This window comes from Ambystoma mexicanum, chromosome 11, assembly GCF_040938575.1.
Source record: "Ambystoma mexicanum isolate Mex_15411 chromosome 11, UKY_AmexF1_1, whole genome shotgun sequence".
NCBI classification, from domain to species: domain Eukaryota; kingdom Metazoa; phylum Chordata; class Amphibia; order Caudata; family Ambystomatidae; genus Ambystoma; species Ambystoma mexicanum.
In genome coordinates, this window is record NC_090934.1 from 825,550,172 (window position 1) to 825,575,353 (window position 25,182).

Sequence of the window (25,182 nt, forward strand, 5' to 3'; positions counted from 1 at the left end):
TTCTTCTGTTAAAAGAGGGCAGCAGAGTGCACCAAGAGAACTTGGGGGAAGTAGCTTATGTTAACTACTTGCCATGATCTTTATAGATCCCTCTGTTTGACTGGGTGAATTCTAATTTCTGGGGTAGAGTAAGCAATTTTTGGATCTAGATGCTGTGCGCAACAGGAATGCTATATACTGCACTGTACTGCTACTGAAAAGTTACCAATTTTACAGGATGTTCAGGTAAGCTTTGTTTCAGAAAACAACTTGCTAGAGGCCCTAGGACAGATTACTGGGACAAAGGAAGAGGGTTTGGGGATTAGCACATCTCCTATGAAAGGTACAGTCACGCCCGAGACAACTCTGAGTGCCTCCTCAAATTCTAAGAAATGCGTACTGGGGTCTTACGCCTTTTATTGCCAGTGGATCTTTGTGTTTCAGACAAATGTGCACGCCTCCCAGAGCCCCATGCAATGCACTTAGGGAAAGGGGGGAAGGTGCTGTGAAGCCCACTCGCTGACAATGTCTCTCTTGTCTATAATGTATCTATGAGAGAGAGAGAAATAGGCAATGTGAGAGTGAAAAAGTAAAATGGAAATGTGTCTACTGAGACCAGTATAAGGGGAAATCCTCACAATCCAGGACCGACAGTTGATTGGGAGGGCGCTTACAGTTTTCTGACACCAGACCGGTACCTGAACTCACAAACCCAAACTACAAAGTGATGGGCATTGCCACTAGACTGCCGACCCCCTTTCGGGGCCCCAGCATATATCCTTTAGTCACACCTAGAGTTCCCGGGACAGTGCAGCATTCAGCGATTACACGAAAATATTGACAGCGCTAGGAGACCATGCAAATGGCAGAGGTATGCTTTACAAAGCCCACGTAGCGTGCACAAAACAGCACATCAGTCAGGCCCACTTGAAGAGATGGTAAAGAGGAAATACTTCTGCTGCATCCAGTAAAACATAGAGATTGGCCTGCTTTAAAGGTTGACCATGTCCTTCATGGGTGTCTGTCAATATGATACTTCCCTGCTGCAAAGTTTACATTCGAAACGCCAGAACAACTAGGCCCAGAGCACAAAGATGCAGTCAGGTTGAAATAACGAGATACTGAAGAGCAATTTTATATTTCAGAGTGGGAAAAGCAAATATGACCCCGACGTGATTTGAACACGAAACCTTCGGATCTGGAGTCAGACAAGCTACCATTGCGCCACGAGGTCCATGCGGTACTCCACCTGGTGTGTCTGATGACAGAATAAAGGTAGGAGACGTACATGCACCTGCAGAGCCTCATTGCTTCTTTAAGTAGACTGGCTAGGATAGCTTCCTTCTGTGCATCAGTACACGCTGCAGCCAAACCCTTCCCATGAAGTCTTGATGTTTATGAATTGAATGGCAAGTTTTGAAAAACTAAAGCAAGCGAGAAGAATTGCTTGCAGTTTATTGGATTTTTTGGACGTCAGCAGACGAGACCTGCGAGAGGTAAACAGAAGTTCATAGTTGTTCATGCTGAATTTTTGAGCCAAAATGCATCGTCCCTGGGTGGGCTTGAACCACCAACCTTTCGGTTAACAGCCGAACGCGCTAACCGATTGCGCCACAGAGACTCATGCAGTGCTTACACTGGGGCCTGATTGGTGTGCTGTTTGCTTATGCTTCCCAGGCAACCTGAAAATATTTCTAAAATAGCTCTATTTCCCACAGCAAATCAGGGTATCAAGCACTTCCCTACCTCCCCTAATCCACAAACACAGGGGATTTAGTAGAGGACAGAGCCCATCAACAGTGCACCAAATGTCCTCTGTGTAGGCATAACTTGCTATGAGGAGAAAGCCACAGTTGCGCACTTGTGTTAAAAGTGGACAGTAGGCTGAACCCAGAGAACACGGGAGAAATGACTCAGGTTTACTGAGTGGAACACTCTGTGTCTTTGTGCCAAAAACAGCAGCGTCTTTTCGGTTAACAGCCGAACGCGCTAACCAATTGTGCCACAGAGACTCACTGGCATGTGTGTTCTGCCTTTGGCCTGATTGCATTGCTATTTTTTTCTGATTGGCAGAAAACCTGAACTTTTTTCTGAAAAAGGCATGCCTCTCGTAGCACTGCAGTGCATTAGACTGCTCCCTTGCTTCCCTGAGTCCCCAAATACACAACCACCTTGGGCACAATAGAAGACACATTCCAGCAGATTTAGCAAGAGTGCACCAAGGTTTCTATATGTAGGTACCTTGCTGAGAAGCAAGACCTGCAGTTGCATTCTTCTGTTAAAAGAGGGCAGCAGAGTGCACCAAGAGAACTTGGGGGAAGTAGCTTATGTTAACTACTTGCCATGCTCTTTATAGATCCCTCTGTTTGACTGGGTGAATTCTAATTTCTGGGGTAGAGTAAGCAATTTTTGGATCTAGATGCTGTGCGCAACAGGAATGCTATATACTGCACTGTACTGCTACTGAAAAGTTACCAATTTTACAGGATGTTCAGGTAAGCTTTGTTTCAGAAAACAACTTGCTAGAGGCCCTAGGACAGATTACTGGGACAAAGGAAGAGGGTTTGGGGATTAGCACATCTCCTATGAAAGGTACAGTCACGCCCGAGACAACTCTGAGTGCCTCCTCAAATTCTAAGAAATGCGAACTGGGGTCCTACGCCTTTTATTGCTAGGGGATCTTTGTGTTTCAGACAAATGTGCACGCCTCCCAGAGCCCCTTGCAATGCACTTAGGGAAATGGGGGAAGGTGCTGTGAAGCCCTCTCGCTGACAATGTCTCTCTTGTCTATAATGTATCTATGAGAGAGAGAGAAATAGGCAATGCGAGAGTGAAAAAGTAAAATGGAAATGTGTCTACTGAGACCAGTATAAGGGGAAATCCTCACAATCCAGGACCGACAGTTGATTGGGAGGGCGCTTACAGGTTTCCGACACCAGACCGGTACCTGAACTCACAAACCCAAACTGCAAAGTGATGGGCATTGCCACTAGACTGCCGACCCCCTTTCGGGGCCCCAACATATATCCTTTAGTCACACCTAGAGTTCCCAGGACACTGCAGCATTCAGCGATTACACGAAAATATTGACAGCGCTAGGAGGCCATGCAAATGGCAGAGGTATGCTTTACAAAGCCCACGTAGCGTGCACAAAACAGCACATCAGTCAGGCCCACTTGAAGAGATGGTAAAGAGGAAATACTTCTGCTGCATCCAGTAAAACATAGAGATTGGCCTGCTTTAAAGGTTGACCATGTCCTTCATGGGTGTCTGTCAATATGATACTTCCCTGCTGCAAAGCTTACATTCGAAACGCCAGAACAACTAGTCCCAGAGCACAAAGATGCAGTCAGGTTGAAATAACGAGATACTGAAGAGCAATTTTGTATTTCAGAGTGGGAAAAGCAAATATGCCCCCGACGTGATTTGAACACGCAACCTTCTGATCTGGAGTCAGACGCCCTACCATTGCGCCACGACGTCCTAGTGGCAGTCCACCTGGTGTGTCTGATGACAGAATAAAGGTAGGAGACGTACATGCACCTGCAGAGCCTCATTGCTTCTTTAAGTAGACTGGCTAGGATAGCTTCCTTCTGTGCATCTTTACACGCTGCAGCCAAACCCTTCCCATGAAGTCTTGATGTTTATGAATTGAATGGCAAGTTTTGAAAAACTAAAGCAAGCGAGAAGAATTGCTTCCAGTTTATTGGATTTTTTGGACGTCAGCAGACGAGACCTGCGAGAGGTAAACAGAAGTTCATAGTTGGTCATGCTGAATTTTTGAGCCAAAATGCATCGTCCCTGGGTGGGCTTGAACCACCAACCTTTCGGTTAACAGCCGAACGCGCTAACCGATTGCGCCACAGAGAGTCACTGGCATGTGTGTTCTGCCTTTGGCCTGATTGCATTGCTATTTTTTTCTGATTGGCAGAAAACCTGAACTTTTTTCTGAAAAAGGCATGCCTCTCTTAGCACTGCAGTGCATTAGACTGCTCCCTTGCTTCCCTGAGTCCCCAAATACACAACCACCTTGGGCACAATAGAAGACACATTCCAGCAGATTTAGCAAGAGTGCACCAAGGTTTCTATATGTAGGTACCTTGCTGAGAAGCAAGACCTGCAGTTGCATTCTTCTGTTAAAAGAGGGCAGCAGAGTGCATCAAGAGAACTTGGGGGAAGTAGCTTATGTTAACTACTTGCCATGATCTTTATAGATCCCTCTGTTTGACTGGGTGAATTCTAATTTCTGGGGTAGAGTAAGCAATTTTTGGATCTAGATGCTGTGCGCAACAGGAATGCTATATACTGCACTGTACTGCTACTGAAAAGTTACCAATTTTACAGGATGTTCAGGTAAGCTTTGTTTCAGAAAACAACTTGCTAGAGGCCCTAGGACAGATTACTGGGACAAAGGAAGAGGGTTTGGGGATTAGCACATCTCCTATGAAAGGTACAGTCACGCCCGAGACAACTCTGAGTGCCTCCTCAAATTCTAAGAAATGCGAACTGGGGTCCTACGCCTTTTATTGCCAGTGGTTCTTTGTGTTTCAGACAAATGTGCACGCCTCCCAGAGCCCCATGCAATGCACTTAGGGAAATGGGGGAAGGTGCTGTGCAACCCTCTCGCTGACAATGTCTCTCTTGTCTATAATGTATTGTCGGGGGGAAATTCTGCCGGGGTCGGCCGGGCCGTCCGCAGACCTCCGGGCAGGGAGGCCCCAACTCCTCCCGTGTATATCTCGGATCGAGACAGAGTATGAGGCACACACAAGGAGCAAGGCAACTTCTGCTGTTTATTATGCAAACGGCAGGGATGGGTCAAGGAGCGTACGCGTTCGTCCTGACACACACACAATCGTGGGGCTCGCAGGCCCTTTTTACTGTAATATGACGCGCTACTTGCGTCACTTCAGAAAGTTAACAAAAAACCTATCGCCACTCTTAATTGGTTGCTCGAGTGGTAGGGTTAGTATAGTACACATATAGAGAATGATATTAGTGGTCAAGGTGTAGTCAGGTGGTATATCTGGGTTGTCCCTATAATTAGATACATAAGAATTGTTACATGAAGACCCCTGAGGATTGGCTAATGTTACTGACGTCTGAGATAAGAGCCCCATGTTCTGATTGGTGCATCCGTGAGCTCCCCAGCCTGGGACCACCATTGTTCCCAGCTCTCGGTGTACCTGTGTTTGCAACAATGTTTCAATATGGGTACGTGCAGACAATGTGAGGATTTATTCATAGGTGGAAGGCTGACCGCTCCCACTGTAGCAGATGTCCATTGAGCCTTTCAAGTGTATCGGCCTATGTCTCGTAGCGAGGGACCCAGACGCCTTTCTCCTCCTGGGCTTTGGCATCTCGTCAGGTTCGGCTTGGTCACGTGAGGCGGGACCGTGTTTGAGGCAGAATTCTGCACAATTAATATTGCTTTTCCACTGTGTGTCTGGTTTAATTTGTAGATATGACTTTAACGTTGGTACGCGGAGTGCGAGGTTGCAACATCGTGCCTTTGATGATTTGTTCTTGGATGTGGGTTTGCAACATTGCGACCTTGGCTGGTTGCTCCACCAGGCTCATTCTGCGGGATCAGCAACCTGATTTTTGCTTTGTTAATGTCCACGGGAACTCTTGCCTGAGGCCTACTTGGCCTGGTGTATAAGTGATCCATTTCGGGCATGGGTGCTTTAGGTTATAGTGGCATATATTTCCATGACCAGTATCGTGTTTCTATTATACCTCTCATGGTGGTAACGGGTTTCAAGAGAAGCGTGAGCAAGCGGCGTTATAGATGAGTTCATGATGCATCTTGCGTTTCTGCATTCTGAAAGCCTATGTAAAAATAATAAAGATGCACGTCCGTGAGTATGCCTGTCACCTACGTCAGAGCACTGAGTATGTTCTTCGTGTAGATTGGTGTGGAAATGTTAGGCGTGTATATTTGTACTGATGTGCTTCCCGTTGTCTAGGTCGTCATGGCATCTCTAACGACGTGTGGTTTTTAGTCTAGCTGATCCGAGCCGCAGGTGTCGGCATGGCCAGTGTGGGCTGCTGGGCAAACAGGTGGACACATCCGTATGTTCCTGTACCAGGGTACCTGGTCGTCTGGTAACTGGACAAACTCTTCTCGCGGCGGGTGTCTGGGCCGTGACCCTCTAGGCCAAGCGCGAGAGGTGAAGGACGGGAGTCTGGTCTTCCATTCTCCCACTTCAGTCCCCCCTCTGGTCGACTTGTCGACCACAAACATATCCTTCTCGTTATCTCCTCTTACCCTCCATATCTTAGTTATCCCTCCGAGATGTCCATAATGGTTTACATGATCTTCAAACGACCAATACATGTATTCACATGTTCCTCCAGGAGTACAGTATACCCATCTTCCTATGTAGCTCCTGGGGTTCCTTGGGTTCTCGATCTTCACTGATGGTGGATCTAGATGATTGGTGATTATTTGTGTGCGCAGCTTCTCCCTCTCTTGTATTATCACCCCTGTATGCTGACCATCATCTGCTGGCATCAAGGGGTGCATTCCCACCATTTCCAGCAACTCGTCAGCCGTGCGTGCCTTCCGGGCTTTCCAAAATCTAATTATGATCAGAGTAGCTCCAGCCAAAATAGTACACCCCACTATTATTTTCAGTCCATCTGACAGCCAAGATGGCATCCATGACCATAATAGTGAAAACCAGCTCTTATCCTTGTTTACACCGTTACTCTCGTCCATCATTTTAGAGTGCATCTGGGCCAATTGTGAAACTGCTTCTGTCAGTGTACCATTGTCGGCATCGTTGGCAGGTATGAACGTGCAGCAAGATTGTCCTATCTTTGCACAAACTCCTCCTTCCATTGCTGTGAGAAGGTCCAGTACATATCTGTTCTGTAATGCTACCATCCTTACAGCTCTCAGCTCCTCTTTAATTGCGTTGAACCCATTTACTGTTGAATTGATGGTCATCATTAGTTCCCATCTGGTTATTTGGAGCCATTTTGCGTTTGCGTATGCCTGCAGTCCCGGATGTATTATTGAGGAGAAAAACATTGCTGCTCTGCTGAATAGTCTGTGTTCTGGCGGTATTGACGTTAGTTCCGTTTCCGACCTTCCCCACAGGTAATTTCCTGTCAGTGGCTCTCCTTGTCGTTTTCTCCTATTTAGGACAGTATCTTCGCTGTTGGTCTTGTTCTCTTGCTCCTTCTGGAGTGGTGCAGATCTCTTTCGTCTCTTATCCCCTTCATCCATTTTAGGAAATTTCGCCACATTGACATGCTTCTTAGGTACCACTAGTGATGGTACATTGACGTGTACCATTGTGCACACACCATTCCACAGGGGAGGCAGTGTATGATATGCCTTTTCTCCACAGGCCCAATAATGGTCCATTATTACTGCTGTTCCCGCACCCCCCTCAGGTAACTCCATCACACTTGCACAATTGGTGTTATATCCTACGTCCACCTCTCCTTTATGCTGGTAGCATACTTTGGGCGCAGTCAATGGTAATATTGTTATTGGGTCTTCATCCTCTTCTACCCACGTGAGCATTGGTACGTACTTGATCCACGTCGTCCAACATCGATGATTGTGTGTCTCGATGGTTGAGATAGTTTCTTTTGTTACCATGTTGCTGCCAATTACTCCTATCTCCCAGCTGTTGTCCAGATACACCTTTCCTGTTATCGTCAGTAGCGGCCTTTCCCAGCATCCTTGTTTACCCGGAACTTCAGTGGCGTACCAATCACATGGTAGGTACTGCAGTGTTACCTTCTTTGTTTCTCCTTTTGCAGGGCCACTTGTTATGTACCTGAATGCTTCAGCATGTAAACTGGTCTTGTGATAACTCAGATAGGTCTTGAGGAAGTTGTTTTCATATGGGTATGAGTCTCGCGTTTTCCATGTCATGTGCACTACTGTTCCTTGAAATCTTCCTTTCGTTTGGAACAGGGCCAAATATATTATGCACTGTGCTGTTTTTTCATCTATTTCTGTGGCAACAAATGTTCGTGAAGCGCTCATGGCGTATGGTATTAATGAGCAAACGTAACAGCTGTCCTCAGTTGTCTGCTTACCAATGCGGGTCATGTGCTGGTACCATATGTTGTTTGTGACGTGTGCTGAATCTTGTACATAATTATCAATACCTTTATTGTCTGAGTATGTGCTGCGTTTAACTCTATTTTGCTTGGGTGCAATGTTACTATTACCACCTGACGTAACACCTGTTGCAGCAGAGGGCGGGGGTATATTAAGTTTGGGTGCAGCAATAAAATCAATAGCATAGCTGTACTGCCAGACAGAGGCAGCCAAGAATCCGGTGATCATAAAAATCCCTATTATTTTTATTACATATGCTAATTTCACCGGCATTTTGCTCTTACCTTGCTGCAGTCCTGGCAGCTTATTCTTGCGACGTTACAGTTGCCCGCCTAAAAATTCTCAAAAGTGCTCGTTATTAAATGTTAGTTTTAAGCTCTCCCTATCAAGTAGTCATTCAGTGCCCAGGCGAAGAGCTGCTCCCACGCTACTCTAAGTGATGGGTCTCTTAAGACCGGCAAGTATGGGTGGAGGTGGGGCATGTGATATTCTATGGCCAGGAGGAAGGCTGTGTAGTAGACACGTACCCTTCTCCTTTTTAAGTATGTTGGCCTCTTTATTTCGTATACGAACTGGTGTGACAATTCTTCTGGGTAGTTATCGTCTGGCAGCACCATCTACACCTGCACACTGAATTTGTTAATTAGCTTTCTTAACAATACAATATTACGCAGTTCCTGTATGTGCGAGAGAAAAAAGAGAACATTCACGTGTTTACATGTGTATTAGTGCAAGCATGTCCTTTAGTTTTAGTTACAACTGTACTTAGCAGTCAATGGGGGGGGGGTTTGTGCTCAAATGGCGGAAGTATTTTTACTCTTTGAGCGAGTGATCATGGGGTGGGCAGTATGGGGATCACCCCCTTCTTCGTCAGTTATTGTCTCCGAGGGAACAATTGGGTCGTTGTCTGTGGTGGAACTTTCTTCCGCTGTAGGGGATGTGGTTGTTGTTCTTCCAATGGACCTGTCGTTGGCGCTGGGGCGGGTCTGCAGTTTGTAGATCTTTACGTCATGTAGGTGGTTCCAGGCACGTTTATCCTTTAGTTTTACTGCTCTTGTTGATACGTCCTCTACCAGATGGGGGCCAGTGAACCTCTTCTGGTTCCACTTCCTATTGAAATTGCGAAGTAGTACGTGGTCACCTTTGGCAAGTTTGCACAAGTTCTCCTTTCCCAATTCTGTATTTTCGTCTTTTTCTTGGTTGCTGGTAGACCCGCCCCGTATGCGCTCGAGCTGTTGAGACACAAACACGACACTAGTAATCAAAGAAGACACATATTGATACATTTCATCACCTAACACATTCGCTGAACTTTCGTGGTCGGTGAATGCCCTTGACGTTGGTGTTAGGGGAAGGCGCATTTGGCGTCCAGTAACCACTTCATGAGGGGTGAGGTGGTGGTCGGACCCTGGCCTGTTTCTAAGTTCAAACAATGCTAACGGAAGGCAATACAACCAACTTTTCTTTGTTGTTTGTTGTATTTTAGCAATTGCCTCCTTCAATAAGCCATTCAGGCGTTCACATACACCATTAGCCTGTGGGTGGTATGCACATGCAAATTTGTGTTTAATGTTCAGCAGGGATGTGATATGCTGGAACATTTCGTTTGCGAAATGGGGGCCGTTGTCTGATCTTAACACCTCGCACACTCCCCACCTGGGGAAGACCTCCCTTACTATGAATTTGGCTGCTCTAAACGCATCAGGGTGTGAACAGGGCCCTGCTTCAATCCACCTAGAAAATGGGCATACTACTACAATCATATACCTATTACCTTGACATATGTTGATCATATCAACATAGTCAATGTGAAGGTGCCGAAAAGGTCCTTCTGGCCGGGGTATAGTACCTCTTATCACTTTTAAAGTATGACCGGCCGTAAACTGCTGACATGTGAGGCAATTACTGATAAAATTTGACACATGAGAGGTTAACTCGGGACAAAACCAATCTTCTCTAATTCGTGCTGCAATTATTTCCTTGCCTGTATGGGCAGGGTGATGTAATTGGCTCAGGGCGGTATTTAACAGTGCCAACGGTATTACAACTTTCCCAGTGCCACCCTGGCGCCATAGTGCGTCAGTTGGTGACATTGTGCATCCTCTTTTCACCCATACTTCTTTTTCGGCCATTGGTGCAGCCGCTTGTAGTTCCATAATCTGTGTGGCTGGGAGATGGGTGTACCCTTCTCTTATTAACATCTCCCTAGCTATTCCCCTCCCTCTCCCTTTCTGTGAGTCTGTGGGGTTCCATATCTCACCAAAATATGCAGCATATTTTGCATGTGCGTCTGCTGCTGCATTTCCTTTTGAGACGTAGTCTTCTCCATTGGTGTGTGCGGTGCATTTTACTAGGGCTAGTTCTTGGGGGTCGTTTATTACTTCAATTAGTTCAGCCAACAAGAGGGCATGTTGTACTGGAGTGCCATCAGCTCTCCTAAACCCTCTTCTTCTCCATTTTGATAGCCCTGAGTGGACAGTGGATGTAACATATGCACTGTCGGAATATATAGTTACTCTTTTATTAAAACTTTCCCTTAATGCCAATATTAGTGCAACGAGTTCCGCGGCTTGAGCAGAGTAATGCTGTGGTAATTGTACACACTTCATAGCCACACACACCGGCGCCTCCATCATTTTTACTACTGCTGCCCCAGTCCTTCGTATCCCATCTCCTTGATCAATAGTTGATGACCCATCAATAAACAAAAGCTCACCTCCCTCTAGTGCGTTTTCTTCAACTTTCCTAGTACATGAGTACATTTCAGTTACTTGGGTGCAGTCGTGGGCGTAATCGCCCTCTTCAATTACTTCTGCTAGGAACCTTGCAGGGTTAACTGTGCTACATCTAACAATTGCTAGTTCAGCTTTAGACAAAATAATCTCATAACCTGATGCCCTCTGTGTTGTTAGTGTGGACTTAGGTTTATTCAATATCGCAAATAATGCATGTTCCACAAATAGTGTAGTTGGACACCCCATAGTTATTGCTGATGCCTTTTCTACTGCAAAAGCAGCTGCAGCAAGACCTTGTTCACAAGAGAAGTGGCCTAACATTATAGGGTCTAAGTGACCGCTGTAAAATGCTACTGGTTTATAGCCCATGCTAGTTTTTTGGGCCAACACTGCTTTCATCACTGCTGAGTCGCAATGTGAAAATATAAAGAAGCGCCGCTCATAGTCTGGGGATGCCAGTACTGGAGCAGTTGATATCGCGTCCTTTAATTCGTCAAATGCCTCCCTCATTTCCATGGTCCATCCCAACTTTTTCTCCCCTTTATTTGCTTCCTTCAAACCCTCAAGCAGGGGTCCTATGTATGAGCTATAATCAAATACCCATGCTCTACAGTAGTTGCACAGCCCCAGAAATTGCTGCAGTTCTCTCACAGTCTGTGGCACGGGAGTGCTTGAGATGGCCTGTGCTCTTTGTGGTGCAATCCTTCTTCCATGTTGGGATATCAGTTGGCCAATGTAAAGTACCTGTTCCTGACAGTATTGTATCTTTTCCATGTCTACCTTGTACCCCTTTTCAGCCAATATTGTCAACATTTTTAAGGAGTCCTCTCTACATTTGCTTTCGTTTGTACTGCAAATTATTATGTCATCCACATACTGTAACACTGTGCTTTCTACCTCAACGTTACCCAAATCCATCTGTATTACTCTATTGAAAATTGAGGGTGATTCACAATACCCCTGTGGTAATCTGGTATGTTTCCACTTTGTATTTCGGTAAGTGAAGCTTGTCAAATCTTGTGAGTCTGGGTGTAATGGTATTGAGAAAAAAGCATTTTTAAGGTCAATCACTGTAAATCGTGATGCTTCTGCTGGAATGCCACACAATATTGTGGCCGGGTTTGCTGTTACTGGATACTCTGCTTCTACTATGTTGTTCAAGGGTCTGAGGTCCTGTATGAAGCGCCAAGACCCCCCTTTAGCCTTGCGCACCGGGTACACAGCTGTGTTACATGGTGATTCTGAGGGGACCAATATGCCATTGTTTATAAGGGCCGTTATGGTTTCATATATGCCCTCATCTGCCTCTTTTGACAATGGGTACTGTTTCACTCTTGGTAGTATGGCACCTTTTTTCAATTTTATCCTTACACCCCCTATGCTTTTTATGCATCCCACGTCATAAGGGCTAATAGTCCATAATGATTTGGGCACCTTTGACATATCCTCCTTAAAAAATGGGACTGGGGTGCCTGCGGGTGCCTCAAGTGCCATTGCAATTTTCTGTGCTACTTGTTTGTGAGCCACTCTTAGCCATATTTCTACACTCATCATGAACACCATTTCATTTTCTTCCTTTTCTTCTGAGAACAGCTCTTCATCTGACACCTGGGTCAGCCTACATCCTTCTGCTAGTGCTATCACCGCACTCCAGGCTCTCCCTTCTTTATCTTGGGCGTGCACAGCAACATAATCAGCTGTTGCAATAATGCTCTCAATGTCCACTGCAAACACCTTCCCTTCCAGTTCATTAGCTGGTGTTTCTGGTCGGAATAGATAGGCTGCTGGCCTCCTCCATATTTTCCCTTCTATCCCTGGCATCCATGCAAATGCCATGTCTGTGCCATATTGGAATATCTCGCCATCCAGTGGCTCCGCCCTAATCGCTGTCTGTCCACAGTACGCTTGCAAAATCTGTCGTGCTGCGAGCATGTTAATCCCTGGAGTAGAGCAAATTATGCCATCCTCTGTAAAGGAGATCGTCATATTCAACCTGTTCATTATGTCTCTCCCCAGTATGTTTACTGGCGAGGCACTATAATACAAAAGTGGGACTGACAGATCATAATCTCCAATAGATAAGGGAACGTTATCAGTAAATGGAACCAACCCTTTAGCCCCAGAAAATCCTTGGGTGTTCATGGCTTCGCCTGACATCTTAAATTTACCTTCCCTTATGCAAGACCGGGTTGCCCCGGTGTCAACAAGAAATGATAATTTTTTGTCACCTATCGTTACCTCTATGCGTGGCTCCTCCGCACTATTAGGTGTTACTGACAGGATGGGACACACCAAGGCCGTCTGTGGGCTGGCCTATTGGGGGTACAATGATTGGCCATTCCCTGTGTAAGGGTTGTGTCCCAACACCGACACCCCACCCAATTGTGTTCGTTCAGTTTGGGGTGGTGGTTGTATTAACGCCACTTGTTGTTGTTGCGTCGTCAGTTGCTGTGTTATTTGTTGTTGTGGCAGTGAATAGGTTTGTGGCTGTCGTGTTTGTTGTTGTTGGTCACTCCCTTGTTGTGACATCTGCTGTTGTTGCATGCCCTGCTGTTCTTGTGAGGTCCTAGGTTGTGCTTGTTCATTCCATGCTGGTGTTCCTGGCCTGACCCTACATGTACGTGACATGTGTCCTAATAGTCCGCAGCTCCAACACACGGGTGGTTCCCTGTTTTGCCATGGGAAGCTCCCTGTGTTGTCCTGGTATACGGGTTGCCCTGTGGGGTAGTAATTTCTGAGTCCCCCAGCCTGTTGCTGGGTATTATATCCATATCCTCTCCCTCTCATAAACCCTCCTCTCCCTCTGTTATAACTATAATACCCAGTTCCTTGCATTGGGTACCCTCCTCCCATGTTCGGTGTGTGTGATTGCAGAGGCGGCACTTGCTGTATTACACCTTGTGGGGGCGCTATTTGGGCTGGATCTTGTGCAGCTACTACTTGCGTTGGGCTTTGGGCCATTGGTGTGGGCGTAGTTATTAGTGCCCCTTCCATTGTATATTTAGTACGTTTTTTCTGTACTAATTTGGCCTCTTCTGTTTTCCTGTCCTCCTCCTTTTGTTTCATTTTCCCTTGCCATGTCCTGCAGTGATGTACTATAGTCAGTTGTATTTCTGGCCATGGTTTTGCTTCCATTCCCACTACTTTCTTTAGCTGTTTCTGAACTCCTTCTGGGAGCCCTTGTACTAGTATATGATAAAATATGGCTGGTGTTTTGTCCCATTGTTCTCTAGTTTCCATGCGCCACTTCTCTTGAATATCCTGGATATAATCAACAGGATCCTCATTTTCACCCATCTTACGGGAAGTAATGGCTCCTATGTCTGATGTGTCTGGGTACTGCACTCTTAGTGCCTGCCATAGCGCATGTCTGCAGTTTGCAAATGGTGCCCCATCATGCGATGTGTTTGTTATTGTTACCCCATGGAATCCCGCTCCTTTCCAAATGTCATCCGCTCTATCCCCTAATATTGATATTAACAGGCCCTTCACATCTCCTACTGCTAGTTTCTGTCCTGCGGTGTGTTTTTCCATTTCATATATCCACTTACCCGCACCTCCACTTAGTGATGGGAGCCTACATTTTATATTTTCCTTATCCGTATGTTTCCAAGGTACATACTGTGGTCTAACCCCTCCTCTCTCCAGCAGTGGCATTAAATTCTGTCTAGTGTCACCCTTTACGCTCCATGATATTGAGTCTTCACACCCCTCCTCTTCCCCCATTTCTTTTACTACTTCAAATTCTTCCTTACTACCTCTGCCCCTACCTCCCTCTTCTTCCTTTCCCCTTCTTTCATCATTTCCTGTGTTCAATATGGGTATGTTTATTTGTCTTTCTTGCCTGCGACTAGGGAGGTCCCTAAGTCGACATGCATAAGGTGTAAGTTCGTTCATGAAGGGCGCGAGCTTTATTCTGTGCAGAGAGCGTGCGGTGGTTGAACATGTAGGTAGTGACGTGGGAGGGCGGCGTGATGGGGATGTGGGTGGCGTGTTTTCATTGGTTTGTTTTTCCCCTATTCTTTTCGTTTCCTCCTTACTTCTCTCCAGCTCCTCCCCTCTTCTACTTATCCAGGGCGAATCTATGTTTGTTCTAGTGAGGTACAGTTTATCTAAGCTTTCCCTTTCACTCTTTCTTCCATCCTTCTCCACTCCTTCTTCCTCCTCACTGCAAAAATCATTTATAAATGGCACCCCCCACTCTGCCTTTTTTCCTTTTATAGTTACTGTTTTCAAATCTATTAGGTCTCTTTCTCCCCTTTCGTTGTTACCAACTGTCCCCCCTAGTGCTGATGTCGTTGCTACCTCCCTACTGTTATATACATCTCCCCATCTTTCACTCTCCCTACCCTTCCCTTCTCTTCCTTCTTCACTTCTCTCCTCCATTTCCCTACTATTTTCCTCCCTTTTCCTTTTTAATTCCTCCATTACTTCGTTGCTCATCTGTTCCAATATCCTTTCATCCTCCCTCTTCCTTTCCCATTTCACCCTTTCTCTTTCTACTATACTCTCTATTACCTTCTCCTCTTCATATTTTTTAGCTGTCTCAGATATTATCCTCCTCCTCCATATTTCCATTTCTTTTTCCTTTTCTTCTTCTTCCTTCTTCTTCTCTCTCAGCACTACTCTTGATACCCTATCTGCTGCTGCTTTTACCCTTTCAACTTCTCTCCTTTGCTCCTCACTTCGTTCCCTTAATCTTTCCAATTCGTCCTTACCTTCTTTCCTTTTCCTCACTCTCTCTCTTTCCTCCCTCTCAAGTTGTTTGATCAGTTCATTCTGCTCATCCCTTAGTTTTGCTAATCTTTCCTCCAAAATCTCTTCCTTCTGCCGTAGTAGCTCCTCTCCCCTCATTTCACTCTCTCTGGCACTACCCTCGTTTGTTCTCCTTACCGCCTCCCTTTCTTCTCCAGTTAGTGAACCTCGTAATTTCAACAATATCTGTGCAGCTACCCACTCATCGTTTCCTATCTCTACAGCCTGCTCTTCTCTAATCCTCCCTTCCCCCATTGGTATCTTCCCATGAGCCACATATGGTGGAGGGCTGTATGCCGGGTTTGAGTATCCTTCAGCCGCCCTTAACTGTCCTTCTATTTCTCCTAATTCTCTTAAAGGGTACAACCCTCCTCCCTCTGTCTTCACTCCCGGTGTTATGGGTATCTCATTGCTCGGTTCCTTTTTTATGTCGTCTGATTTATCAACCTTTTCTCCTCCCTGTCTTTCGTTCCCCGTATTCTTTGTGCTTTCGCACTCCTTTTCCCCACCCGTTCCTTCTTTCTTAATCTCCTTTTCTTCCGGTGTCTCCCCCATAGTGAACATCCCATTTGGTCCTGGTCGAGACCCCTGGAACATCCTCCATAAGTTAAACACCTCCACATGGTTTGCCAACTTCTTCCCCTTGTATGTATTGTGCAGATGGTTCAGTAGTGAATGTTGGGCATATGGATCGAAACTACCATTAGGCGGCCATGGTGTTAACATTTTGTTGTCTGTCCCCTGGGTCCACTCTATGCTGTACTTAATTAACTTCTCCCTGTGTGGTGGCAGTGTGGTGCATATGTGCTGTAGTGGGGTAGTGAGGGTGTTCCCCCACCCTCCCGACCCTCTCCCGTATGACATGGTTGCACTCCCCTTTTTACCCTCCCCCTTACTAGCAGTTTACAATATACAACCTCGTATTGCTTACCTCGCCCCGCAAGTGTGGGGACTTACGACAATCCTTTGGCAAATTATGCAATAATAATAAATATGATGTTATATTATATTCCTTCCCCTACGGCCCCCTGCGGCCGAAGCGCACGCAGCCCCCTGCGGCTGCGTACCCCTTACGACGATCTTATACAGTCGTCCTGTTTCTCCGTTCTCCTCCCCCTTTTACACTTGCCGTGGCCGGCGTTCTCCGTGCCCATCCACGCCCCTTTCCCCTTCTTCTTTCGATCCACTGGTTTATAGTTTATCTCCATATCAGCTCCTTTATCATGCTTCTCTTCCCCACCACTCTCAAACCTAAGGTTCCTTGTGCTCGCGATATCCTATTAAATCCCTACTGGTGACGTCACCGATTTCTTCGAGCTACTGGTATATTCGTGTTATGTTCTTTAAATTCAAAATACACTTGCAATCTACCCCGCTAACCCTACAGCTGTCTTCCTGTCTCTCCTGGAACAAGGTAATCTCATCAATACTATAACCGGACTGCGCACGCTGCGTCGCCTCGCGTGTGATACGCCCCTCAACAGGAGGGCTTAACCAGCCAATTATCTTCCGTTTTGGGCAACTACGTAACTAGCCACCGCCCACAGGGAAACGTCATCTACCTATCGTGTTTCTTGCTCGAACAATAGGGAACCTCATCTACTTATTTAATAATAAATATCAAATCGTAGGAAACCACACACCCACCCTCACACGTAGTCGCGATTTAGGCCAATCAGTGTCTTACGAGCAGCTGCACGTGATGTTTTCGTGCCCCGCCCCCCTCTTTCGCGTAACGTTAGCTCACTGTTACGAGCGGCTGCACGTGATGTTTTCGTGCCCCGCCCCCCCCCTCTTTCGCGTAACGTTAGCCGCCTGCTCTCGCACTCGTTTCGCTACCATTCATTCCATTATCAACACTCAGTTAAATCTTCGCCGTTTTACAATACCTCCCTCCTCCCTTATTTACTTCCTCCCCCTCCCTCACAATTTCGCATTGCTTGTTGTGCGTGTCATGCTCACCAAGTTCTCTCGATGCAGGGCCGCTCGACTGCGTGCACCCCTCCAAGCGGCTCGCCACCTCCCCTCGTCTGGACCACGTCTGGACACTCGCCGACCGCGGGCGGGATACTTCTCAACCGGCTCCCGAGGGCCAATATCCGGATTGCGCTGTCCGGTCCTCTCGCAGCTCCGCGATGGTCCTGTAGTCCTCAGAAGGGGGCAACGGCAGAGGGGGCCGCGCCGCCGGGCCTCCTCGCAACGGGAGTGCCTGGAAAAGTTAAAAATAAAAGTCGATCTTAAACAGATCTCAGCAGTGCCTCCAACTTGTCGGGGGGAAATTCTGCCGGGGTCGGCCGGGCCGTCCGCAGACCTCCGGGCAGGGAGGCCTCAACTCCTCCCGTGTATATCTCGGATCGAGACAGAGTATGAGGCACACACAAGGAGCAAGGCAACTTCTGCTGTTTATTATGCAAACGGCAGGGATGGGTCAAGGAGCGTACGCGTTCGTCCTGACACACACACAATCGTGGGGCTCGCAGGCCCTTTTTACTGTAATATGACGCGCTACTTGCGTCACTTCAGAAAGTTAACAAAAAACCTATCGCCACTCTTAATTGGTTGCTCGAGTGGTAGGGTTAGTATAGTACACATATAGAGAATGATATTAGTGGTCAAGGTGTAGTCAGGTGGTATATCTGGGTTGTCCCTATAATTAGATACATAAGAATTGTTACATGAAGACCCCTGAGGATTGGCTAATGTTACTGACGTCTGAGATAAGAGCCCCATGTTCTGATTGGTGCATCCGTGAGCTCCCCAGCCTGGGACCACCGTTGTTCCCAGCTCTCGGTGTACCTGTGTTTGCAACAATGTTTCAATATGGGTACGTGCAGACAATGTGAGGATTTATTCATAGGTGGAAGGCTGACCGCTCCCACTGTAGCAGATGTCCATTGAGCCTTTCAAGTGTATCGGCCTATGTCTCGTAGCGAGGGACCCAGACGCCTTTCTCCTCCTGGGCTTTGGCATCTCGTCAGGTTCGGCTTGGTCACGTGAGGCGGGACCGTGTTTGAGGCAGAATTCTGCACAATTAATATTGCTTTTCCACTGTGTGTCTGGTTTAATTTGTAGATATGACTTTAACGTTGGTACGCGGAGTGCGAGGTTGCAACATCGTGCCTTTGATGATTTGTTCTTGGATGTGGGTTTGCAACATTGCGACCTTGGCTGGTTGCTCCACCAGGCTCATTCTGCGGGATCAGCAACCTGACTTTTGCTTTGTTAATGTCCACGGGAACTCTTGCCTGAGGCCTACTTGGCCTGGTGTATAAGTGATCCATTTCGGGCATGGGTGCTTTAGGTTATAGTGGCATATATTTCCATGACCAGTATCGTGTTTCTATTATACCTCTCATGGTGGTAACGGGTTTCAAGAGAAGCGTGAGCAAGCGGCGTTATAGATGAGTTCATGATGCATCTTGCGTTTCTGCATTCTGAAAGCCTATGTAAAAATAATAAAGATGCACGTCCGTGAGTATGCCTGTCGCCTACGTCAGAGCACTGAGTATGTTCTTCGTGTAGATTGGTGTGGAAATGTTAGGCGTGTATATTTGTACTGATGTGCTTCCCGTTGTCTAGGTCGTCATGGCATCTCTAACGACGTGTGGTTTTTAGTCTAGCTGATCCGAGCCGCAGGTGTCGGCATGGCCAGTGCGGGCTGCTGGGCAAACAGGTGGACACATCCGTATGTTCCTGTACCAGGGTACCTGGTCGTCTGGTAACTGGACAAACTCTTCTCGCGGCGGGTGTCTGGGCCGTGACCCTCTAGGCCAAGCGCGAGAGGTGAAGGACGGGAGTCTGGTCTTCCATTCTCCCACTTCAGTATCTATGAGAGAGAGAGAAATAGGCAATGCGAGAGTGAAAATGTAAAATGGAAATGTGTCTACTGAGACCAGTATAAGGGGAAATCCTCACAATCCAGGACCGACAGTTGATTGGGAGGGCGCTTACAGGTTTCCGACACCAGACCGGTACCTGAACTCACAAACCCAAACTGCAAAGTGATGCCCATTGCCACTAGACTGCCGACCCCCTTTCGGGGCCCCAACATATATCCTTTAGTCACACCTAGAGTTCCCAGGACAGTGCAGCATTCAGCGATTACACGAAAATATTGACAGCGCTAGGAGGCCATGCAAATGGCAGAGGTATGCTTTACAAAGCCCACGTAGCGTGCACAAAACAGCACATCAGTCAGGCCCACTTGAAGAGATGGTAAAGAGGAAATACTTCTGCTGCATCCAGTAAAACATAGAGATTTGCCTGCTTTAAAGGTTGACCATGTCCTTCATGGGTGTCTGTCAATATGATACTTCCCTGCTGCAAAGCTTACATTCGAAACGCCAGAACAACTAGGCCCAGAGCACAAAGATGCAGTCAGGTTGAAATAACGAGATACTGAAGAGCAATTTTGTATTTCAGAGTGGGAAAAGCAAATATGCCCCCGACGTGATTTGAACACGCAACCTTCTGATCTGGAGTCAGACGCCCTACCATTGCGCCACGAGGTCCTAGTGGCAGTCCACCTGGTGTGTCTGATGACAGAATAAAGGTAGGAGACGTACATGCACCTGCAGAGCCTCATTGCTTCTTTAAGTAGACTGGCAAGGATAGCTTCCTTCTGTGCATCAGTGCACGCTGCAGCCAAACCCTTCCCATGAAGTCTTGATGTTTATGAATTGAATGGCAAGTTTTGAAAAACTAAAGCAAGCGAGAAGAATTGCTTACAGTTTATTGGATTTTTTGGACGTCAGCAGACGAGACCTGCGAGAGGTAAACAGAAGTTCGTAGTTGGTCATGCTGAATTTTTGAGCCAAAATGCATCGTCCCTGGGTGGGCTTGAACCACCAACCTTTCGGTTAACAGCCGAACGCGCTAACCGATTGCGCCACAGAGACTCATGCAGTGCTTACACTGGGGCCTGATTGGTGTGCTGTTTGCTTATGCTTCCCAGGCAACCTGAAAATATTTCTAAAATAGCTCTATTTCCCACAGCAAATCAGGGTATCAAGCACTTCCCTACCTCCCCTAATCCACAAACACAGGGGATTTAGTAGAGGACAGAGCCCATCAACAGTGCACCAAATGTCCTCTGTGTAGGCATAACTTGCTATGAGGAGAAAGCCACAGTTGCGCACTTGTGTTAAAAGGGGACAGTAGGCTGAACCCAGAGAACACGGGAGAAATGACTCAGGTTTACTGAGTGGAACACTCTGTGTCTTTGTGCCAAAAACAGCAGCGTCTTTTCGGTTAACAGCCGAACGCGCTAACCAATTGTGCCACAGAGACTCACTGGCATGTGTGCTCTGCCTTTGGCCTGATTGCATTGCTATTTTTTTCTGATTGGCAGAAAACCTGAACTTTTTTCTGAAAAAGGCATGCCTCTCTTAGCACTGCAGTGCATTAGACTGCTCCCTTGCTTCCCTGAGTCCCCAAATACACAACCACCTTGGGCACAATAGAAGACACATTCCAGCAGATTTAGAAAGAGTGCACCAAGGTTTCTATATGTAGGTACCTTGCTGAGAAGCAAGACCTGCAGTTGCATTCTTCTGTTAAAAGAGGGCAGCAGAGTGCACCAAGAGAACTTGGGGGAAGTAGCTTATGTTAACTACTTGCCATGATCTTTATAGATCCCTCTGTTTGACTGGGTGAATTCTAATTTCTGGGGTAGAGTAAGCAATTTTTGGATCTAGATGCTGTGCGCAACAGGAATGCTATATACTGCACTGTACTGCTACTGAAAAGTTACCAATTTTACAGGATGTTCAGGTAAGCTTTGTTTCAGAAAACAACTTGCTAGAGGCCCTAGGACAGATTACTGGGACAAAGGAAGAGGGTTTGGGGATTAGCACATCTCCTATGAAAGGTACAGTCACGCCCGAGACAACTCTGAGTGCCTCCTCAAATTCTAAGAAATGCGAACTGGGGTCCTACGCCTTTTATTGCCAGTGGATCTTTGTGTTTCAGACAAATGCGCACGCCTCCCAGAGCCCCATGCAATGCACTTAGGGAAATGGGGGAAGGTGCTGTGCAACCCTCTCGCTGACAATGTCTCTCTTGTCTATAATGTATCTATGAGAGAGAGAGAAATAGGCAATGCGAGAGTGAAAAAGTAAAATGGAAATGTGTCTACTGAGACCAGTATAAGGGGAAATCCTCACAATCCAGGACCGACAGTTGATTGGGAGGGCGCTTACAGTTTTCTGACACCAGACCGGTACCTGAACTCACAAACCCAAACTACAAAGTGATGGGCATTGCCACTAGACTGCCGACCCCCTTTCGGGGACCCAGCATATATCCTTTAGTCACACCTAGAGTTCCCAGGACAGTGCAGCATTCAGCGATTACACGAAAATATTGACAGCGCTAGGAGGCCATGCAAATGGCAGAGGTATGCTTTACAAAGCCCACGTAGCGTGCACAAAACAGCACATCAGTCAGGCCCACTTGAAGAGATGGTAAAGAGGAAATACTTCTGCTGCATCCAGTAAAACATAGAGATTGGCCTGCTTTAAAGGTTGACCATGTCCTTCATGGGTGTCTGTCAATATGATACTTCCCTGCTGCAAAGCTTACATTCGAAACGCCAGAACAACTAGGCCCAGAGCACAAAGATGCAGTCAGGTTGAAATAACGAGATACTGAAGAGCAATTTTGTATTTCAGAGTGGGAAAAGCAAATATGCCCCCGACGTGATTTGAACACGCAACCTTCTGATCTGGAGTCAGACGCCCTACCATTGCGCCATGAGGTCCTAGTGGCAGTCCACCTGGTGTGTCTGATGACAGAATAAAGGTAGGAGACGTACATGCACCTGCAGAGCCTCATTGCTTCTTTAAGTAGACTGGCTAGGATAGCTTCCTTCTGTGCATCAGTACACGCTGCAGCCAAACCCTTCCCATGAAGTCTTGATGTTTATGAATTGAATGGCAAGTTTTGAAAAACTGAAGCAAGCGAGAAGAATTGCTTGCAGTTTATTGGATTTTTTGGACGTCAGCAGACGAGACCTGCGAGAGGTAAACAGAAGTTCATAGTTGGTCATGCTGAATTTTTGAGCCAAAATGCATCGTCCCTGGGTGGGCTTGAACCACCAACCTTTCGGTTAACAGCCCAACGCGCTAACCGATTGCGCCACAGAGACTCATGCAGTGCTTACACTGGGGCCTGATTGGTGTGCTGTTTGCTTATGCTCCCCAGGCAACCTGAAAATATTTCTAAAATAGCTCTATTTCCCACAGCAAATCAGGGTATCAAGTACTTCCCTACCTCCCGTAATCCACAAACACAGGGGATTTAGTAGAGGACAGAGCCCATCAACAGTGCACCAAATGCCCTCTGTGTAGGCATAACTTGCTATGAGGAGAAAGCCACAGTTGCGCACTTGTGTTAAAAGGGGACAGTAGGCTGAACCCAGAGAACACGGGAGAAATGACTCAGGTTTACTGAGTGGAACACTCTGTGTCTTTGTGCCAAAAACAGCAGCGTCTTTTCGGTTAACAGCCGAACGCGCTAACCAATTGCGCCACAGAGACTCACTGGCATGTGTGTTCTGCCTTTGGCCTGATTGCATTGCTATTTTTTTCTGATTGGCAGAAAACCTGAACTTTTTTCTGAAAAAGGCATGCCTCTCTTAGCACTGCAGTGCATTAGACTGCTCCCTTGCTTCCCTGAGTCCCCAAATACACAACCACCTTGGGCACAATAGAAGACACATTCCAGCAGATTTAGCAAGAGTGCACCAAGGATTCTATATGTAGGTACCTTGCTGAGAAGCAGGACCTGCAGTTGCATTCTTCTGTTAAAAGAGGGCAGCAGAGTGCACCAAGAGAACTTGGGGGAAGTAGCTTATGTTAACTACTTGCCATGATCTTTATAGATCCCTCTGTTTGACTGGGTGAATTCTAATTTCTGGGGTAGAGTAAGCAATTTTTGGATCTAGATGCTGTGCGCAACAGGAATGCTATATACTGCACTGTACTGCTACTGAAAAGTTACCAATTTTACAGGATGTTCAGGTAAGCTTTGTTTCAGAAAACAACTTGCTAGAGGCCCTAGGACAGATTACTGGGACAAAGGAAGAGGGTTTGGGGATTAGCACATCTCCTATGAAAGGTACAGTCACGCCCGAGACAACTCTGAGTGCCTCCTCAAATTCTAAGAAATGCGAACTGGGGTCTTATGCCTTTTATTGCCAGTGGATCTTTGTGTTTCAGACAAATGTGCACGCCTCCCAGAGCCCCATGCAATGCACTTAGGGAAAGGGGGGAAGGTGCTGTGAAGCCCACTCGCTGACAATGTCTCTCTTGTCTATAATGTATCTATGAGAGAGAGAGAAATAGGCAATGTGAGAGTGAAAAAGTAAAATGGAAATGTGTCTACTGAGACCAGTATAAGGGGAAATCCTCACAATCCAGGACCGACAGTTGATTGGGAGGGCGCTTACAGTTTTCTGACACCAGACCGGTACCTGAACTCACAAACCCAAACTACAAAGTGATGGGCATTGCCACTAGACTGCCGACCCCCTTTCGGGGCCCCAGCATATATCCTTTAGTCACACCTAGAGTTCCCGAGACAGTGCAGCATTCAGCGATTACACGAAAATATTGACAGCGCTAGGAGACCATGCAAATGGCAGAGGTATGCTTTACAAAGCCCACGTAGCGTGCACAAAACAGCACATCAGTCAGGCCCACTTGAAGAGATGGTAAAGAGGAAATACTTCTGCTGCATCCAGTAAAACATAGAGATTGGCCTGCTTTAAAGGTTGACCATGTCCTTCATGGGTGTCTGTCAATATGATACTTCCCTGCTGCAAAGTTTACATTCGAAACGCCAGAACAACTAGGCCCAGAGCACAAAGATGCAGTCAGGTTGAAATAACGAGATACTGAAGAGCAATTTTATATTTCAGAGTAGGAAAAGCAAATATGACCCCGACGTGATTTGAACACGAAACCTTCGGATCTGGAGTCAGACGCGCTACCATTGCGCCACGAGGTCCATGCGGCACTCCACCTGGTGTGTCTGATGACAGAATAAAGGTAGGAGACGTACATGCACCTGCAGAGCCTCATTGCTTCTTTAAGTAGACTGGCTAGGATAGCTTCCTTCTGTGCATCAGTACACGCTGCAGCCAAACCCTTCCCATGAAGTCTTGATGTTTATGAATTGAATGGCAAGTTTTGAAAAACTAAAGCAAGCGAGAAGAATTGCTTGCAGTTTATTGGATTTTTTGGACGTCAGCAGACGAGACCTGCGAGAGGTAAACAGAAGTTCATAGTTGGTCATGCTGAATTTTTGAGCCAAAATGCATCGTCCCTGGGTGGGCTTGAACCACCAACCTTTCGGTTAACAGCCGAACGCGCTAACCGATTGCGCCACAGAGACTCATGCAGTGCTTACACTGGGGCCTGATTGGTGTGCTGTTTGCTTATGCTTCCCAGGCAACCTGAAAATATTTCTAAAATAGCTCTATTTCCCACAGCAAATCAGGGTATCAAGCACTTCCCTACCTCCCCTAATCCACAAACACAGGGGATTTAGTAGAGGACAGAGCCCATCAACAGTGCACCAAATGTCCTATGTGTAGGCATAACTTGCTATGAGGAGAAAGCC

The 25,182-nt window shown here is 46.7% G+C and overlaps 5 non-coding genes across 5 annotated transcripts; all 5 read right to left on the minus strand.

Moving 5' to 3' along the window:
• Positions 1-1,526: 1,526 nt before the first annotated feature.
• On the minus strand, positions 1,527-1,600 carry TRNAN-GUU (transfer RNA asparagine (anticodon GUU)). The gene has a single exon. It is a non-coding gene; the product is annotated as a tRNA-Asn (tRNA).
• An 18,397-nt stretch (positions 1,601-19,997) lies between these two features.
• TRNAW-CCA (transfer RNA tryptophan (anticodon CCA)) lies at positions 19,998-20,069 on the minus strand. Its single transcript has one exon. It is a non-coding gene; the product is annotated as a tRNA-Trp (tRNA).
• Positions 20,070-20,382: 313 nt separating this feature from the next.
• TRNAN-GUU (transfer RNA asparagine (anticodon GUU)) lies at positions 20,383-20,456 on the minus strand. The gene has a single exon. It is a non-coding gene; the product is annotated as a tRNA-Asn (tRNA).
• A 2,175-nt stretch (positions 20,457-22,631) lies between these two features.
• On the minus strand, positions 22,632-22,705 carry TRNAN-GUU (transfer RNA asparagine (anticodon GUU)). Its single transcript has one exon. It is a non-coding gene; the product is annotated as a tRNA-Asn (tRNA).
• A 2,175-nt stretch (positions 22,706-24,880) lies between these two features.
• TRNAN-GUU (transfer RNA asparagine (anticodon GUU)) lies at positions 24,881-24,954 on the minus strand. Its single transcript has one exon. It is a non-coding gene; the product is annotated as a tRNA-Asn (tRNA).
• Positions 24,955-25,182: the final 228 nt, after the last annotated feature.